The following is a 20490-nucleotide window of genomic DNA, read 5'->3' as shown; positions in this document are numbered from 1 at the left end:
TGCCCACATAGTTCATGTTCTCTTGATAGTTCTGGTTATCACTTTCACCACTCCACGAACACACGTATGGTTGGTTAATGAATGGTGTACATAATCCCCCATTAGTCGTGTCAACTATGTGTACCTGCTTATGGCCTGTTTCATCAATCTTCTTGGTGAGGATACTCATTTGCGTCATCAGAGTGGCCATATATTCAGCTATGGAATTTTTCGGGTCCAATGCTACTGAGTGAAATCCATCCTGAGATTTGAGCCATTTTATCTAGAAGGACCTTACACTCTCTAAATGACTTGCTCAAAAATGCTCCACTTGCTGAAGCATCAACATTGGCCTTTAAGCTATCTGTCAATCTCATGTAAAACCGTTGTCCCAATATCTGATCTGGAATGACATGATGCGAAAACTTAACCAACATATCTTTGAACCTCTCCCACGTTTCTTGTAATGTTTCAGCTGGTTTCTGCCTGAAGCTTAATATTTCATCAATTTGCTTGGCAGTCTTATTGGGTGAGTAGAACTTAATTAAAAGTTGCTTGACTAATTCCTCCCAAGTGGTGACGGAATTTATAGGTAGCGAATTAAGCCAAATATGGGATTCTCCTATCACTCAGAAGGGAAACAACAACAGTCTTATTGCTTTCGGTGTCACATTTGGTTGCCTTTGCGTGACATAAATTGACAGAAAATTTTTCAGATGTTGTTGTAGATCTTCAATGTAATACCCGTAGAACAGTCCTTTGTTCTGCAGTAGATGTAACATGCTGTTTGTGATTTGAAATGACTTCGCTTGTATCTCAGGGACTGCAATTGCAGTTGCCAAATTTTCAGCGATGGGTTGTGCCCAATCATACAAAGCTGCTTCTGGCACAAGAGGTGCCACACCCTGATTATTCGGGTCATTCACATTGTTTCGATTGTTTTGATTATCCAAAGCGTCACCCATGTCCGGTTCAATTTGTTCTCTTGGGTGATGTTGTTGTTTGTCTTTCTTGTTTGCACGATTTAGTGCCTTGAAAGTTTTTCAGGATCCGGTAATGCTTCAAATAATTCACCAGTTCTTGAAGAGTTTCTAGGCATACACCTATAACACACAAGACCACAAACGTTAGAATTTCAACGTAATGAATAAAAATGGAGAAAATTGACTAAACTAAGAATCTTAACAGTTCTTATAGCTGTAATTAGTAACACTGTTGCTTTTCCCGGCAACGGCTCCAAAATTTGATCACGCCCAACTATGCCTCCTAAGAGGTCTAGCGGTCGTTGCAAATATAATCCGGTTTACAAGTCCGGAGTCGAATCCCACTGGGAAATAACGTGCTAATTACAACTAATAGTCTTGCACGAATTCAAGTAATCAACCTTCAGAAATATTATATAACAATTTGAGAGTTTACTAACTAAGATCAAAGTAATTAAAAATGAAGTAATTTATAACTAAAAAAGCAAATGTTGCAGACAAGATTTGAAAAAGTCTAAGGTTATGATTTTCCCTATTGTCGGAATCTACCATGCTACGTTTCCTATAAATTCGCCTAAATATTCTCTATCGATGGTGAGTACTTTTAGTGTCGTAGCTCTCTCTCGAGCAACTAATACAATTTACTAGACGTATTCTCTCAAACTACGCTAGCTGGCACTAATTTACCGCTCACGCCGATCGCACCAAGGCTTCGTTATCTCTAATCTCGCCTTTAAACCCCCTGTATCAATCTCTCAACTACGTTAGGAGTGGTGTTGTTCAACAACTACCTAAATATGTACTCTCTCTCGAGTAATATACACACTAAATAGGCACAGTTAATTGAGAGCTCTTCAATTAACAACAATAAAAATATAGTTGAACAAGTAGAGAAAAATCAAAGGCAAATCTATATTAAACGCAGTAGAAAATCATCCTCCAATAGGTTCCATCAAACCTTAGATTAAAGAGTTTAGCTACTTATAACACTACTCAAAAATACATAAACAATTATCAAACCAATATTCATAGAAATAAAGACAGAAAAGTAGAGAGAAACTCTTCGATTCGTCTTCTTGAATTAACTTGAGGATCTTTCGGGCTCAACTTTGCTTCAACAATGGTGTTTCTTGCCTTCTCAGGTCAAGTATGTGGCTGCAATTAGGGTTAAAAACTTTTATATCACGTCCCTAAGCCAATTGACTAAGTTGCCCCTCAAGATAAAACGCAGGCAAATTTTCCCTTGTGCTATAGTTGTGCTTCGCACAGGGCCTTGTTGCGTTTTCCAGATTTTTCTATGCTTTCCCTGTGCTTTTCAAAGTTACTTCACTGCCTGGTCTGATTTTCCTTTTCTTCAAAAATTGTCTTTTAGCTTCATTTTTGCTCAAATCACCTTTATTCTTCACTTTTGGCTTCCTACATAACAAACTTCAACAATTAAGCTCGATTGGTCATCTTTCAACATTCAAAACACACAAAGGTAGGGGTAAAATATATCCAATTACATGTAATTCTAGCATATTATTAGGTTCCTACTGGATGTTTGGTACAGTAATTCATATAACCATCATTGTTTCACTCTGTAAATCATATTTTATGCCAATTAGTTAATGGAAATATTGATTGCAAAGGTAATAAAGATGGGTAACTGAATTAGTAAATTTTTGTTTGCTTGTGTGACGGCGGCGTTAAGCGTCATCACGGCCTATAGTGTATTTTGGGTCGTTACAATCAAATTCTCCTTTCTTAAGTTTGTAAATTGTGTGGTGGGGAAGGGGAGGAGAAAAATCATTTATATCAAGAAAATGATCACCATTTTACCAAGTCCGAATTAGAAGTAGATAACATTGTATTGACTCTTGAGCCTTGACTTTATAAAAATGGGTTAATCAATGCCTTTGTAATTTATTTAACAAAACCATGTACCCGCTAGGTACCGACTTAGAAAATGAAAAATGACACCTCGGGAAAATTGAATGTTTCATTACATAAAGAATGATTGAAGTCACCATCAAACGCAATAAACAATTAATTTAAGTGCAAGAGAGTTATCAACTCCTTTACTTGAATGAAAAGATCATTAAATCGTCTTATCCCTTAAACTTCTGACCGCCTCAAAAGTGATCCCTATATATTGGAAAATGAATGTAGCTAGCTTGAAAGAAGAGGCATAAATATGTCCCAAATATCATAAAACTTCAAATCATACAATCCTCTAAAAGCTTCTATCGTTAATTGATACACTGCAATATTGCGGCATCAGCCAGGCATTCTCGTAATCATAAAGACAACTTCCTAATAACAAAGACTAATCACCTAACCCTATTATCAGAAAAAGAGGACTTCGAAAATAACATGACTATTTTGATTGTCACCCATATTATTATTTATTCGTCTCCCACATATCCAATAGGTAAGTGCCTATAAGATGGAAGTTGAATCAAAAGCTGAAACAAAATCAGAAATCAGAGCAACGGCCACCGCGCTCCCAGTCGCTATAGCGGGTGGGCTCAAGAACTTTAGGTCCTCCAATCTCACCAGTCTTTTTATTAATGTTATCACTGCCCCCTTCGTCATTCTCGCCCTCAACTTCAATACTCCCTTCAATTTTATTATCAACCTTCTCCTTCTCATCCGAGGTACCAGGATCATGCTCTCCAGGACGATCCTGTTTGATTCGCACTGCTTGAGTTGAAGAACAAATGAGTCGACTACCTGAGTTCTTTGGAAAACCAACTCTGGATACTGGAAGCTCAATCATCGATCTCAAGAGATGACCCATATTTTTTGCCATTTCCTGTGTGTTTTGCCCAGTCTTGACCAAACTCATTAGCTGAGATAGAAAACCTTCACAAACAGTAGAAAATAGCACTTGATCATATTACAGTTAACCCGTGAACTGGCTCCTTACAAGTGCAATTCACCCCTTTCTCCTCGACTGTCACCAAAAAGCATTCGAAAATTGTTGCCAACTTAAAATCTCACAAGCATATGCTTTTGACATTCAAAGTCGCAAATCAATAGAGATTCCAACTACTTACCACAACGATTTCTTAAAGGAAAACAGTTGGTTTTTTAAAGGAAAAAATGAATACATTGTGTTTATCTGAACGGAAATCGTCTTTAGGACTTATTTCATTTAGAGAAGATGCTCCATGATTATTGATAGCATTAATTTTAAGACAAATATCATAGGATGAGAATAACTTCTATCCGCACATTTGAAATTTTGAGAGTTTATAGTGAAAGAAAAATTTGCAAGATGTCCAAGTATCGAAAATTCACATGATATAAGTTCCTCTCTGAGATAAGTAGAGAAAAACAATTAACTGGAAGATGCAAGATTTAGTTGGTCAATAAACGATCCCTATCATTGTTCTTGCTTCCAATTTTCTCAGCTCCGAGGAAGGAATTACAAATGATGAGATAAATAGCAACAAGGGAAAAAGGACAAAACTCGTATAAAGGGAGAAAAAAAAAGAGAAAGCATGAAAATCTTTATTTAACAGCGCCATTGGACCTTGTCTGCCACCTAAATAAAACAGTTCAAGTTATTTTAAAAAGGAAAAGTTTATTGGGAATAAAGCACATAAAGAAATGACAACAGCAAAAGACAGCAATCCTACCAGGGCAGCAGTTCACACCACAACTAAGAGAAACAGAGGCAGAGAAAAGAATTGGAGATAGACAGGGAGAGCTCAGTGGAAAGTAAAACTGAGAATAAAAACGGAAGCTTGAGAAGCTCCCTCCCCCCTCCCCCACAACTCCCCACCCCAAAGTACGCTTTAAAACTTAATGTAGAGGAGCTTGTGATTAGGGAAAAAAAGTTCTCAAGAAACAAGAAAGCGTGAAGATGACAAACAAAATTAGATGTCAAAACTTCAAGACATGTAAAGACCATATACGTGATCGGATAGAGTGTTAACTATTAAGAAGGGTCATCTACAAGTAACTCATTTTCCTCTTGCTTCTCCTTTAATTTGTTGACTTAAAATATTTTTGTACGGTGTAAGTCCCTAAAATAGTACATCCTGGGTGTATAGTACCTAGGCTCCAAATAACAGTGCCTAGGCGATAACAGATGAATCTAAAACAAAAACTTCAAAGAGACTACCGGTTAGGCACCATCAGTTGGCGCCTAAAAATAATCAAAAGTACATGGATTCACAGAGGTGCTACCGGAGAGAATGTGTTTTCAGACTCTGGTGCTTATGCGCTACAACTAGGGCTGTCTAAGGGGAGGGTATTACCCGTACCCGTACCGCACCGTACCGATCCGGATGGGAGATAGGGGTGAGGGATTTAGGCTAAGTTGCTCAGACTCGGGTGCGGGTATCCAATACGGGCACGGATCCGAGTGTCAGAATCGGCAAAATCTAAATTTTAAGATTCGGTGGTGCGGATCCAGATATGGATACGGGGGGATTTAGCTAAAAAAATTTAAAATTATAAAAAATAGAGCTATAAAGAGAAAACGAAAGCCATTCAAGGCCTTCCACCAACTCTCCATCTATATCGCTGCTATTGTCTACCAGAAGTCTGAACTTAGAAAACGACCCCTTGAATTCTTGATTTTTCTGAAACACAAAGCAGCAAAGGTTAGACAAAAGTACTACAATATTGAAGGTATGTCATATCTGTTTTATTCTTAATTTTGAGAAATAAAAATCTCAATTTCTATCCAAATTTGTTGATGGACTCAAGCCAAAGTATCCGAAATTAGTTGACCGAATTCGGGACGTATCCCGCTCCGCACCCGCTCCCGTCCTATGTCGAGAGGGGTGCGACACCAAAAACGGAGAGTCTGCGCAACTTAGGATTTGGGTAAAGGGTAAGGGTAATGAAAGGGTACCGAAAAAAATACCCTTAGTACCGGTCCGGTTAGTACCCTTAAGGTACTGGACCAGTCCGTAACGGTACCCTTAAGTTTTGTTTTTTAAATATGGTCGTTTTTGCACCCTTGGGAACGGCCAAAAAGGGCTATTTTTGCCTCCCTAACACCCCCTACCCCCTAATTTATATTTTTTAACCTCTAAGTTTATTCAAATACACTTTGACCGTATTTTAAAATAAAATATCACATTTCATTCTTTCAATTTTCAAACAAAACTCTCATATCTCTTTATCTCTAATTGCAATTAACGTTCTAGCACTCATATTAATTTTCGCATTTATTTTTGTTATACTTGTGTTGCTATTCGTTTTAATTTTAATTATCTATTATTAAAAATATCTCCTAAACTGGTAAAAAAAATGTGTAATAGATAGATTAAGGGTAGTGTTAAGGATAGCAAATAAATAAATGATAAATAAGTAGGCTTGAATAAAGTATCACCCTGTTTTGCTACTTCTTCTTATAGCATTTGAAGATAGTGCCATTAGATAAATCTAGTTTCACAAAGTATTGATTCATTGGTTTTGAATTTCGTACAGTGGCCATCTAAAGTAACTCACTAAAATTGATGAAAAATGCGAAGATGGTGACAAAACCAAGATTACATGTCAAGACTCGCAACCAAAGGCAGATATACCGTATATGGTACGGGTTCAACAGAACCAATAGCTTTGGTCAAACCCTGTATATGTGTTGAGCAATCCACTAATATATACATACAATAAACTATAAACCCAGTAGCATAAATGGGTTGTAGATTCGGTGGCAATCACGGGGGGCAATTCCAATAGACTTATTGGAGGGTCCCATTGGTATGCACCCAGTATCAATTGAACCTACGAATTCGCCAATTATGAGTTGGGCTCGCCATAATCCATAAAATTCAAATCCCGGAGCTGCCTCTACTCACGACTACAAGGCACAATGAGTCTCCTTTATAGAAATACTTGTTCCAGACGATTCGCTAGCGGTTAAAGCAATAAGATTTTCATTATATAACGGGACTTTATGCATTCTACAACTACCAATATTAAAAAGTTCCGCATCTAAAGTATTGGAAACTCACTCTGCTTTTAAAAGGAAAGACACTGCAATATATCACAATTGGTCATACTATTTAGACCACCATTTGACAAAAAAAAAATTCTCTTAATGAAGACACTGTTTTAATGAAATGTAATATACTTATACAAGGTGATCTGTTGATGGATTAACAAGAAGAACATAACAAACAAGAGAAACCGTCAAATAGCTAGTAATTTTTTAGGTTTATTCAAACCTAAAATCACCAAGAACGAAACGGTTGTGAATTTTGTAATCTACCACATACAACAAAAAATTAGGGAAAATCTAGGAATAAAAGAGTTGAAAATGAGCAATCTTCATATTTTGCAATCAATTAGCCACAAGACAAATGAAAACGAAAGTGGACATACAAGAAGAAGACTTTGGAAGAATTTTATGAATTCAAAGATAGGGTTTTGGGGGCGAAATCTCTTAAAAAAGCTTCAAAATACCAAATGGCTGATTGATTCACCTTTCAGTATGCTGCGCGTTCGATCTTCGCCTCCCTCTATTCGCCGCCTTTGTCTTTGTGAAAAAGATGAGCTGATTTGGTGGAAACAAATGAGGTCAGTTTACATCCGGTGATGGGTTTAACCGCGGGAAAGCAACCGCACCGCCTAAGAGAAATACTATATTTAATGGATGATCGTGGCTTTGAGGGAACAACGGTCCAAACATGTGCTGTTTTGTAGCTCATATGTTTGGTTATGAGGGATTATAAACCTGTAATGTGGGATAGATGATGTGTAATAGAAATAAGAGGATATATAAGTATTTAAAGAATAAAGATGTCCTTAAAATAAGTAATGTAACATAATACTGTCTACATTGTTTTTCACCGCATGACAATCTTTCAAGTTATACATTAGATAAAAAATCTATATATCCAAGAGTTCTATTAATGTGTCATTAGTTGTGTCATGAAATAATAAATGTCCAAGATTTTGCATTCAAAATATAACTAAAAGCTTCAAATATAAGTAGGATTCTAAGGGTTTTACCTTAACAAAGTATGCATCCACAGCTACAATTGTTAGAGGTTCAATTAATTACGCAAAGTTTTATTAATGAAATGATTATTAATCATCTCTGGTAAGAATATGAGTCAAAATAAGTAGAATTTGAAGAAAAAAACCCTGCCTTTTGTTTCTCCATCTAACAACTTTACTATATTCCTTTTGTTTATTTAAGAGAATAAGCATTAATTTTTCATACTTGTAAAATTTAGTCAGGGTTGAAATAACTTACTAAAATCTATACATCCAAAAATTGAAATGCTATAAAGGAGGAATTTTCAAACCCCACTTTGTGGGATTACATTGGATTTGTTGTTGTTTCTTTAAACGAAGGCATATTATATATCTTCAAGAGTACCCAGTCATGAACTTAGAAAACCTGATATGGTAAAGTTAAGCATAAACTGTCAAGCATACGATAACAGAAGTGTAACACAGTGAATGAATTTCACAACAGATTTTCCTATATGTGAATGCTACGAAGAGTGTTGCACCGACAAAATATTGTAACTTGCAGAAGTGCAGGACCAGCTAAAACTAGAAATAATCCCCCATAATATTAATTTCAAAGGAAAATTTGCACAAACGAGAACTGTACATGTTATTTTTTCCACTAAAGCCTGCTCCAAACAACCATCACGGCAATAATAAACTTTATCGACACCCAACATGCAACAAAAAAACAAAAAAATACTATCCCCCTACCCCCACCCCTCAAACTCCCAAGAATCAGAAAATATCAACTATCCTATTTTATATTCAGGCTGAGCTGCTATTGATTTACTTTGTGCTGCTTTTCTTGGATTTGGATATCATTTGAAGGAAAATACCTAAACCAGCCTCCCCCCAGTGTCGTTTATTCATTTGCTTTTTGTAAGTGTCTTATGTCACGACTGTTTGCTGCTTGCTGCTATCTTGTTGCTTCTTGACAAATTCTTGTTGGCTAGCCACATCAACAGTGAAATCGTCATCGTCATCCTTCATGAGAAACTTGTCAACTTGAGCAGCTGCTTGCCGCCCTTCGGAGATGGCCCACACCACCAAAGACTGTCCCCTGCGACAGTCTCCTGCTGCAAACACCCCTTCCACACTTGTAGAAAAGCGTCCATAATCAGCCTTGAAGTTAGATCTGTTGTCCTTTTCTAGTCCCAGTTTGTCTGCTATTGTCTGAACAAAAGATCAAACACAAAAATAACAGTTCAATATTAATTGAATTTCATCAGAGCAAAAAAGAAATGAAGAAACGAAAATGGAAATCATAAGATACTAACCGATTCAGGACCAAGGAACCCCATAGCTAGCATAACCAGATCAGCTCCGATAATTTCTTCAGAGCCTTCTACTTCTTTGAATTGGAATCTTCCACTAGCATCTTTCTCCCACTGTACACGTATGACCTCCAACCCTTTCACATTTCCATTCTCATCGCCAATGAATCGCTTGGTCAATACCTCATAGGATCTCGGATCCTTACCAAACTTTGCAGCAGCTTCCTGATGCCCATAGTCTACACGGAAGATACGAGGCCACTGCCAACAAGAAATGGAAAGGACATATCACAATGACATTCAGGAAGTTAATTAAGAAAAATGTTAATAAATGTTCAATGATCACTTCATAATCCTAACTCATACTATAAAGCCAATTCTAGAAACTTCCTCTGAAAGTATAAAAAGAGTAGTTCCTTCTAATTTAAGCTGACAAAACATCATATTGCTCCTGAATTGCCCATCATGCACATGATAAACATAAAGCAACCACGCTAATTGAAGTGACTACTATGCACAGTAAAATGTAAGGTGCATTTGCCATGGTAATAACAGTAAGGTGCAAGCGTGCTAATTGAAGTGACTAACTATGCATGGGAAAGAGTAAGGTGCATTGCCACATAAAACATGGTCAAACCTGTGGCCAAGGATTTCCAGGAGCCCTAGTTTGTGGCGGCTGAGGGAGAAGCTCTAGATTAACAACACTGCTGCAGCCATGCCGAATAGACGTTCCTATGCAATCTGTCCCAGTGTCACCTCCACCAATAACAACCACCTTCTTGCCCTTGGCAGAAATGTATTTTTCATCCTGGAGATTGCTATCAAGCAAACTTTTTGTGTTTGCATGAAGGAACTCCATTGCAAAATGAACTCCTGAGAGGTCTCGTCCAGGAACAGGAAGGTCCCTACCAATGAGTCAACAAGTAGTTTGAGTGAGCAATTACTTATTCAGAAAGAACAATGAACCAAAGGCGATATGATGCGATCCATGGTACTCACCTTGGCTTTGTGGCTCCAACAGCCAAAACAATTGCATCGTGATCTTCACGAAGCCGCTCTAAGGAGTACACGGGATCATTTCCAACATTTGCATTGACCACAAATTTCACCCCTTCCTTCTCCATAAGGTCAACCCGCCTCTGAACGACATCAATCTTGTCGGTCTTCATGTTGGGCACTCCATACATCATCAGACCACCGATTCTATCAGCACGTTCAAACACGGTTACAGTATGACCCTTTCTATTTAACTGATCAGCAGCAGCCAGGCCTGAGGGTCCACTCCCGACAATTGCGACTCTTTTCCTGTCAGAATGAGGACAATTAGAACATGAGCTATCGATGTTATGTACGGTAGAGTGTAGATGCCGATCCATCAAAGCTTAACTACTCTTAGAATGAAACATCTACATAATCCGTAAAAGCACAACTTTTTGCTGAAAAAATATGCTGCTGACAGTGGACACGCTGAAAGACGATCAACTTAGTAGCTGCAAAGAGTCAGTTACCATTTACCAGGAGCAATTGGAAATGAGAAAAAGGAGCACTTCCAAAGAAAAATAAAAGCAGGCACAGGTAGAATGGTGGGGGCAATGGTTTGGAACAGTACAGTACAAGCAAGTGAAGAAATGCATACCCAGTTCTCTCAGAAGGAGGTCGTGGCACCATCCACCCTTCCTAAAGGCCAAAATTGCATATGTAAAGTTGCAAAACCTATTGTAAAGCCTCTTACAGCAAGTAAATACCCAAATGCGCGGGCAAAGTCCAATAAAGCAATTAATGGACAAGTCAGGTTTCTATCTAATGTATAGAAATGCAGACACTACAAAATGAACAAATCTTCCTAAATCATAACTGCAAAGATTGATTGTCCTATTTATATATATGCCACAAGGTCCCTAAGCTACATCTATAGAAAAAATAGAATCTTCTCAGGAATTCCAAGGCAGCTCCTTCAGAAACTTCATAAATAAACTAACCTGACTGGATTGGTCCTTAGATGCAGCTGCTAATTTCTTCAGCTCTTCAAAGGCGTCTTTCTCCTTCAAATCTGCCTCTTCTTGCTCCTCCGCCTCCTTGATGGCACATTCATTTGCTGCTTTGTTAGCTTCCTCTTTTTTCATGCTTGCCAGAACCCGTTGATAATTTCTAGGGAAGACCTTAATAAATCTAGGCAAAAGATTATCAAAGTCTGCAAGAACATCTTTTGCCAGTTGGCTGTTTGTGTTACGCTGATGTTGCTGTATCATCATCTTCAAAGTCATGATATCATCTTCTTCTTCAACTTTATCAAGATCAACCAGCTCTGAATTGCAATGAGATCGGAACTTTGAATCCACATCAAGAACATAGGCAACGCCACCACTCATACCAGCAGCAAAGTTTCTTCCAGTTTTTCCGAGGACAACAACTGTACCACCAGTCATGTACTCACAGCCATGATCACCAACACCTTCTACAACAGCTTTGGCCCCTGAGTTACGGACACAAAATCTTTCTGCTCTCATCCCATTAAAATATGCCTCCCCAGTTGTTGCCCCATAAAGAGCTACATTTCCAATCACAATATTTTCCTTGGGGTCAAACTTGCTTTCTTTTGGAGGATAGACAATGATTTTCCCCCCTGACAAACCTTTACCAACATAATCATTGCTGTCTCCTTCAAGCTCTAACGTGATGCCAGGGCAAAGAAAAGCTCCCAGACTCTGCCCTGCACTTCCACTAAGTTTGATATGAATGGTGTCTGCAGGGAGTCCTGCGAGGTGATATCGCTTGGTAACTTCATGGCTTAGCATTGTTCCGACAGCGCGATTTACATTACAGATTGGAGTTTCAATATATACAGGAACACTTTTCTCCAAAGCAGCTTTGGAAAGGGCTATCAAATTGTTATCTAAAGCCATGTCTAAACCATGATCCTGTTTCTGTACACAATATTGTGCAGCTTCAGGACGGATATCAGCAGCAGGTCGAAGCAGTAGGGACAGATCGATGTTCTTTAGTTTGTCATTGTTCTTGGTTAAATCTTTATCCAGTGCAAGCATGTCTGAACGGCCAACCATTTCAGTAAGTGTTCTAAAACCAAGCTGAGACATGATTTCTCTTACTTCCTCAGCCAGCATGAAGAAGAAATTTATGACATGTTCTGGTTCTCCAGCAAACTTCTCCCGAAGAATTGGATCTTGAGTGGCAATTCCCACAGGGCAAGTGTTTTTGTGGCATTTTCTCATCATTATGCAGCCAAGTGTTACGAGGGGAGCAGTGCTGAAACCAAACTCCTCTGCACCAAGAAGAGCAGCAACAGCCACATCTCTTCCAGTTTTCAATTGGCCATCCATTTGCAGTGTTGTTCGGCCACGGAGGTCATTAGCCACTAAAGTTTGATGTGTCTCTGCAAGACCAAGTTCCCTTGGAAGCCCGGAACTCTTGATACCAGTCCATCTTGAGGCACCCGTGCCTCCATCATGACCGGAGATCAAGACATGATCAGCATGTCCCTTGACAACACCGCTAGCAATAACCCCAACGCCAGCTTCAGAAACCAACTTGACACTTACACGTGCCCCCGGATTTGCATTCTATAGGCATAATAGGGCAATATCTCAGAATCAATGAATAATAAAAAAAAGAAAGATGCACAGTGCAAATACACGAGATTTTAATACCTTAAGATCATGAATCAACTGTGCAAGATCCTCAATAGAGTAGATATCATGATGAGGAGGAGGACTAATTAGTCCAACTCCAGCTGTGGAGTTCCTAGTGACAGCTATGTCACCAATGACCTTGTGTCCAGGAAGTTCACCCCCTTCTCCAGGCTTGGCTCCCTGCAAAATACAAAGGGATGTGAATAGATGTATCAACGAGTAACAGAAAACTTTACTGTTCACATTTATCTCACCAAATGCCAAATGCAGGTTTCAGTTAATGAGGCAAAGACACCTATAGGTGCCTTGCAGATGCAGCATCATCTGTCCACGAACATAAATTCATAAACAAGAGAAACCTCTATTCCAACTGGAATACAGGATCTAATAGAATTGGATCAACATTTAATACAAACATGTTGATGAAGGAAATAACCGTGAATGAAATATATTGCAATGCTCATGTAAAGTGTACCTGAGCCATTTTTATCTGTAACTTGTCCGCATTTGTGAGGTAATAACTTGAGACTCCAAATCAACCACTTGCAACCTGCTTAATTGCACTTCTTTTTGGATTCATTGAACCATTAGGAAGAGGCTCCATCCGAGATGGATGCTCACCACCCTCACCTGTCCAAAAGTAGGTACAGCTTTCATTTTGCAGTCAAAAGAATTTCAGCTCCAAAGGGGTAAAAACAAATGGTAGCCTCACAAGAGAAAGATCACTGTCAACACTCCACTTAAGCAGCCCCACAGGGGTTAGCTCAATAGGCAAAGGTTGAAGGACTTGTGTCCTAGGTCACAAGTTAGAACCATACAGCAAGCGAACTAACCACAGTATTTAAAGGGAGAAAGGTAAGAGTGGCGGACTCATCATCCCCAAGTTTTTTAACGCTGTGGTTGGCCTCCAGACTGATTTCTCGGTCATCAAAAATAAAACATTCCTGTGTTAGATTTGCCCCCAATTTTGTTCATTGCCATAGCAAGAGTAGCATGTGCCTCCAAAGAGATTGATCCATAACTCATGGCTCCAGTAACAAAACGTTTTACAATCTCACTTGCTGGTTCAACTTCTTCCAGAGGAACTTTCACCTCTGCCTCTTTAAACTTCAAAAGTCCCCTTAAATTGCATTGTCTATTTAATTCCTGCACACGCTTAGAATATTCTTTGTAGGCAGCTACACTATTAGTTCGTGCAGCCTCCTGCAATTTTGCAATGGCAAGTGGATCATTAAGGTGAATCTCACCACCTTTTCTCCAATGATAATCACCAGGATTAGGGAGTGCCACAGCCTCTGCACTCCCTGGAGCCAAGGCTCGTGCTGGGAACGCTAGTTCATGCAGCTTGAGTGCATCTTTTGCAAGTGCATCAAAAGTTGCACCCTCCACTCTGCTAGGAGTTCCATTGAAACACCGCTCCATCACTTCTGATGAAAGGCCAACTGCCTCAAAAATCTGAGCGCCCTTGTACGATGCCAATGTTTCACACACACGCTGTAGCAGGACTTTTAGGCGGTCTATTAACTGGTGTTCTAGCAGAACCAACTCTTTGTAGTATTATTCTTCCAGTGAGCAACACAAGGGGTGCATTTTATGATGGAAATGGTGGAATGCTTTTCCTTAAGCAAATAGTTGCAGCTCTCTTTATCATTGGTTGGAACATAGTTGCAACGACAATAATTCTGCTCGCGATAAGGTTGTTCATCCCGTTAAGAATGTCAGATGAGCAGCTAATGATTGGGGACGACGCGGTACATGGAGAAAAAGTCATCATCTGCCTCACTATCTGCTGTTGTTGAGGTTGCTAATAAGTTAGCTGCTGATTTTGCTGGTTGTATCTGCTGATTTTGCTGGTTGTATCTGCTGATTTTGCTGGTTGTATCCTTGTTGCCTTTGGTAAGGTACTACTTGACCCTGTGGTCGCATAGCTCCATAATTGTTGGTGTTATTGTACTGTTGTTGTGTTGGTCTATACTGCTGATTTTGCTGCCCCCAATTCTGACCACCTTGCCTCTGGACTCCATTGCTACCCACATAGTTCATGTTCTCTTGATAGTTCTGGTTGTCACTTTCACCACTCCATGAACACACGTATGGTTGGTTAATGCATGGTGTGCATAATCCCCCACTAGTCGTGTCAACTATGTGTACCTGCTTCTGGCTTGTTTCATCAATCTTCTTGGTGAGGATACTCATTTGCGACATCAGAGTGGCCATATTTTCGGCTATGGAATTGTTCGGGTCCAATGCTACTGAGTGAACTATAGGGGTGATTGTGGAGTCTCTTGTCATCCATCCTGAGTTTTGAGCCATTTTATCTAGAAGGACCTTACACTCTCTAAATGACTTGCTCAAAAATGCTCCACCTGCTGAAGTATCAACATTGGCCTTCAAGCTATCTGCCAATCTCATGTAAAACCGTTGTCCCAACATCTGATCTGGAATGACATGATGTGGACACTTAACCAACATATCTTTGAACCTCTCCCACGTTTCTTGTAATGTTTCAGCTGGTTTCTGCCTGAAGCTTAATATCTCATCAATTTGCTTGGCAGTCTTATTGGGTGGATAGAACTTATTCAAAAACTGCTTGACTAATTTCTCCCAAGTGATGACGGAATTTATGGGGAGCGAATTAAGCCAAATCTGGGCTAAACAACAACAGTCTTATTGCTTCCGGTGTCACATTTGGTTGCCTTTGCATGACACAAATTGACAGAAAATTTTTCAGATGTTGTTATGGATCTTCAATGTAAGACCCGGAGAACAGTCCTTTGTTCTACAGCAGATGTAGCATGTTGTTTGTGATTTGAAATGACTCCGCTTGTATTTGAGGGACTGCAATTGCAGTTGCCAAATTTTCAGCGATGAGTTGTGCCCAATCATACAAAGCTGCTTCTGGCACAAGAGGTGCCACACCCTGATTGTTCGGGTCATTCACATTGTTTCGATTGTTTTGATTATCCAAAGCGTCACCCATGTCCGGTTCAATTTGTTCTCTTGGGTGATGTTGTTTGTCTTTCTTGTTTGCACGATCTAGTGCCTTGAAAGTTTTTCAGGATCCGGTAATACTTCAAACAATTCACCAGTTCTTGAAGAGTTTCTAGGCATACACCTATAACACACAAGACCACAAACGTTAGAATTTCAATGTAATGAATAAAAATGGAGAAAATTGACTAAACTAAGAATCTTAACAATTCTTATAGCTGTAATTAGTAACACTGTTGCTTTTCCCGGCAACAGCGCCAAAATTTGATCACGCCCAACTATGCCTCCTAAGAGGTCTAGCGGTCGTTGCAAATATAATCCGGTTTACAAGTCCGGAGTTGAATCCCACAGGGAAATAACGTGCTAATTACAACTAATAGTCTTGCACGAATTCAAGTAATCAACCTTCAGAAATATTATATAACAATTTGAGAGTTTACTAACTAAGATCAAAGTAATTAAAAATGAAGTAATTTATAACGAAAAAAGCAAATGTTGCAGACAAGATTTGGAAAAGTCTAAGGTTATGATTTCCCCTATTGTCGGAATCTTCCCTACTACGTTTCCTATAAATTCGCCTAAATATTCTCTACCGATCGTGAGTACTTTAAGTGTCGTAGCTCTCTCTCGAGCAACTAATACAATTTACTAGACGTATTCTCTCGAACTACGCTAGCTGGCACTAATTTACCGCTCACGACGATCGCACCAAGGCTTCGTTATCTCTAATCTCGCCTTTAAACCCTCTGTATCGATCTCTCAACTACGTTAGGAGTGGTGTTGTTCAACAACTACCTAAATATGTACTCTCTCTCGAGTAATATACACACTAAATAGGCACAGTTAATTGAGAGCTCTTCAATTAACAACAATAAAAATATAGTTGAACAAGTAGAGAAAAATCAAAGGCAAATCTATATTAAACGCAGTAGAAAATCATCCTCCAATAGGTTCCATCAAACCTTAGATTAAAGAGTTTAGCTACTTATAACACTACTCAAAAATACATAAACCATTGTCAAACCAATATTCATAGAAATAAAGACAGAAAAGTAGAGAGAAACTCTTCGATTCGTCTTCTTGAATGAACTTGAGGATCTTTCGGGCTTAACTTTGCTTCAACAATGGTGCTTCTTGCCTTCTCAGGTCAAGTATGTGGATGTAATTAGGGTTGAAAACTTTCATATCACGTCCCTAAGCCAATTGACTAAGTTGCCCCTCAAGATAAAACACAGGCAAATTTTCCCTTGTGCTATAGCTGTGCTTCGCACAGGGCTTGGTTGTGTTTTTCAGATTTTTCTGTGCTTTTCAAAGTTACTTCACTGCCTGGTCCGATTTTTCTTTTCTTCAAAAATTGCCTTTTAGCTTCATTTTTGCTCAAATCACCTTTATTCTTCCCTCTTGGCTTCCTACATAACAAACTTCAACAATTAAGCTCGATTGGTCATCTTTCAACATTCAAAACACCTAAAATACACACCAAAGTAGGGGCAAAACATATCCAATTACATGTAATTCTAACATATTATTAGGTTCCTGCTGGATGTTTGGTACAGTAATTCATATAACCATTATTGGAATTATAACCATTATTGTTTCACTCTGTAAATCCTATTTTATGCCAATTAGTTAATGGAAATATTGATTGCAAAGGTAATAAAAATGGGTAACTGAATTAATAAATTTCTGTTGGCTTGTGTGACGGCGGCGTTAAGCGTCATCACGACCTATAGTGGATTTTGGGTCGTTACAACCAAATTCTCCTTTCTTAAGATTGTAAATTGGGTGGTAGGGAAGAGGGAGGAGAAAAATCATTTATATCAAGAAAATGATCACCATTTTACCAAGTCCGAATTAGAAGTAGATAACATTGTATTGACTCTTGAGTCTTGACTTTATAAAAATGGGTTAGTCAATGCTAGGTACCTACTTAGAAAATGAAAAATGACACCTCGAGAAAATTGAATGTTTCATTACAGAAAGAATGATTGAAGTCACCATCAAACGCAATAATCAATTAATTTAAGTGCAAGAGAGTTATCAACTCCTTTACTTGAATGAAAAGACCATTAAATCGTCTTATCCCTTAAACTTCTGACCGCCTCAAAAGTGATCCCTATATGTTGGAAAAAGAGTGTAGCTAGCTTGAAAGAAGAGGCATAAATATGTCCCAAATATCAGAAAACTTCAAATCATACAATCCTCTAAAAGCTGCTATCGTTAATTGATACACTGCAATATTGCGGCATCAGCCAGGCATTCCCGTAATCATAAAGACAACTTCCTAATAACAAAGATTAATCACCTAACCCTATTATCAGAAAAAGAGAACTTCGAAAATAACATGACTATTTTGATTGTCACCCACATTATTATTTATTCGTCTCCCACATATCCAACAGGTAAGTACCTATAAGATGGAAGTTGAATCAAAAGCTGAAACGAAATCAGAAATCAGAGCAGCGGCCACCACGCTCCCAGTCGCCATAGCGGGTGGGCTCAGGACCTTTAGGGCCTCCAATCTCACCAGTCTTTTTATTAATGTTATCACTGCCCCCTTCGTCATTCTCGCCCTCAACTTCAGTACTCCCTTCAATTTTGTTATCAACCTTCTCCTTCTCCTTCTCATCCGAGGTACGAGGAGCATGCTCTCCAGGACGATCCTGTTTGATTCGCACTCCTTGAGTTGAAGAGCAAATGAGTCGACTAGCTGAGTTCTTTGGAAAACCAACTCTGGATACTGGAAGCTCAATCATCGATCTCAAGAGATGACACATATTTCTTGCCATTTGCTGTGTGTTTTGCCCAGTCTTGACCAGACTCATTAGCTGAGACAGAAAACCTTCACAAACAGTAGAAAATAGCACCTGATCAGATTACAGTTAACCCGTGAACTGGCTTCTGTCACACCCCTTTTTCACTCCACTGACCCTCTTAAAATTAATAAAAAGATTTTTGTAAAACTCGAAAGGGTTTTCAAAATTGAAAATGACAAAAAGATTGAGTTTCGAAGGATTTTCAGAGTCGCGACCCGACATTTGGTTTCGGTGTGCCAGGTCACCTTTTTGTTTTTTAAAATAACAAATTTCCTTCAAAACACATTTGACTCTTAAACCAGTTTGCACTAGAGATTCTAGAGAAGGGGGTTCATTTGACTTGGGGAGAAGGTGTTAGGCATTCCCGAGTCCCGTAACTAGTACAGTTGCATACATGATCAAGTTGGCTTTTAGAAATACTCACATTGAGGTAGAAACACACAAAAAGCTAAAATAAACACAGAAGAGGCTCGAGGTTGTCCCCACCTAACAAAAGAAGAAGAAAAAATGAAAAATAAAAATCCTAAGGTAACCTACACTATACTTCCTCCACGGTGTAGCCTCGGCCTCCGTTTACATTCACTTCGGAGCATACCACGAATAATAATAATATATACAAACTCTACGGGGCATTCCCCTGAATACAAGCTAAAGGGAACAACCTCTTACCTCAGCAAAATAAAAAGAAGCGACCTACGGTTTGCCTACCCGAGTGTAGTCGGCCTAAGCATGCTCCTAGCGATTAAGAACAATAGAAATAAAATTAAGCTAAAGTAAATAAGATTCATTTCATGCTCATCTTCTTTTAACTCTTCATTTCATGTATTAGACCTAGTCCGATTCCTAAAACGTGCGAGCAGATTTTAATCACTAATGGGCTAGGCCTTCCCAATTCCCACGTCCCATGTACATTAACGCTCAAATTAACAAATTTATCTTTACTCAATATCTCAACTTCATCTGCTGAAGCATAGACCCCCTTTTAGTCACACCTTCATGAGAAAATTAGGCATGGCAGTTCATAATCTCAAGTGAAATAATATCAAACAAAGTATCCAAACAAAAATAGTAGAGCAATTAGGAAAACAACATTAATTAAAGCACAATATAAAGCATTGTAGGAACAGTAGATTAAAGAAAAGAGTCGGACCTTCGCAAAGCAGTACTTCTTCAATATTAATGAGATCTCCAATAAATCTATAGCAAATAATACATTCCAAATGTTAATGCAATTGTGAGCTCCATTGAAATCTGATTCTAGTAGAGCAATTTTCCAGAACCCAAGCTGGACCAAGAAATAGGCACCGACAAGAGCCTTAGACCGGAAAACTTCAGCGGCGCCGGAAACTCGAACAAGGACTGTAACTCGAACACGAACTCAGAACCCAACAAAACCCCTTGGATCTTGGTGTTTTATAGAATTTTTAGGTAGTATTGTTTGAACTGAGTTTGTTTTGGAGTTTGGTGGCTATGGAGGATTTGGTTCAAGGCTGGTGGTTCTGGGTGGAACTAACGTGAATAAAGTTGTAGTCACGGTTGTGAAGATCACACGGCTATGAATAGAGGTGCGACGAAGCTGCACTGGTTCTTACACGATGGACGAAAAAAGAAGAAGAAAAATTGGTTTCTTAGCAATGGAGTAGAGGAGAAAGAATTAAGGGGAGAAGAGAAGAGATCAAACTTTTCCCGAGATCTCTCTGTTTTTTTTTTTTTTTTTTTTAAACTCTCCCTCTCCTCTTGCTATCTCACCGTGTGTCTCTCCTAGGGCCTTTCTCCATTAGGGTTTGATGTTAATTATATTTTTATATTGTGGGTAGATAGGATATGGACC

General features: G+C 38.9%; 3 non-coding genes and 1 pseudogene across 3 annotated transcripts; 2 read left to right on the top strand and 2 right to left on the bottom strand.

Moving 5' to 3' along the window:
* Positions 1–387: 387 nt before the first annotated feature.
* LOC142180460 (small nucleolar RNA R71) lies at positions 388–494 on the top strand. The gene has a single exon (XR_012709084.1). It is a non-coding gene; the product is annotated as a small nucleolar RNA R71 (small nucleolar RNA).
* A 7981-nt stretch (positions 495–8475) lies between these two features.
* LOC107773547 (glutamate synthase 1 [NADH], chloroplastic-like) lies at positions 8476–15832 on the bottom strand (annotated as a pseudogene).
* Positions 15296–15402, top strand: LOC142180542 (small nucleolar RNA R71). The gene has a single exon (XR_012709160.1). It is a non-coding gene; the product is annotated as a small nucleolar RNA R71 (small nucleolar RNA).
* Positions 15833–17984: 2152 nt separating the features above from the next.
* LOC107773482 (uncharacterized) lies at positions 17985–20439 on the bottom strand. The gene is made up of 2 exons (XR_012708740.1): positions 19810–20439; positions 17985–18685 (listed from the first exon to the last, which is right to left on the bottom strand). It is a non-coding gene; the product is annotated as an uncharacterized LOC107773482 (transcript).
* Between the last annotated feature and the right edge of the window lie 51 nt (positions 20440–20490).

This window comes from Nicotiana tabacum, chromosome 4 (assembly GCF_000715075.1).
Source record: "Nicotiana tabacum cultivar K326 chromosome 4, ASM71507v2, whole genome shotgun sequence".
Lineage (NCBI taxonomy): Eukaryota > Viridiplantae > Streptophyta > Magnoliopsida > Solanales > Solanaceae > Nicotiana > Nicotiana tabacum.
Note: the sequence above shows the minus strand (reverse complement) of the source record. Positions and strands in the feature narration are given on the sequence as shown.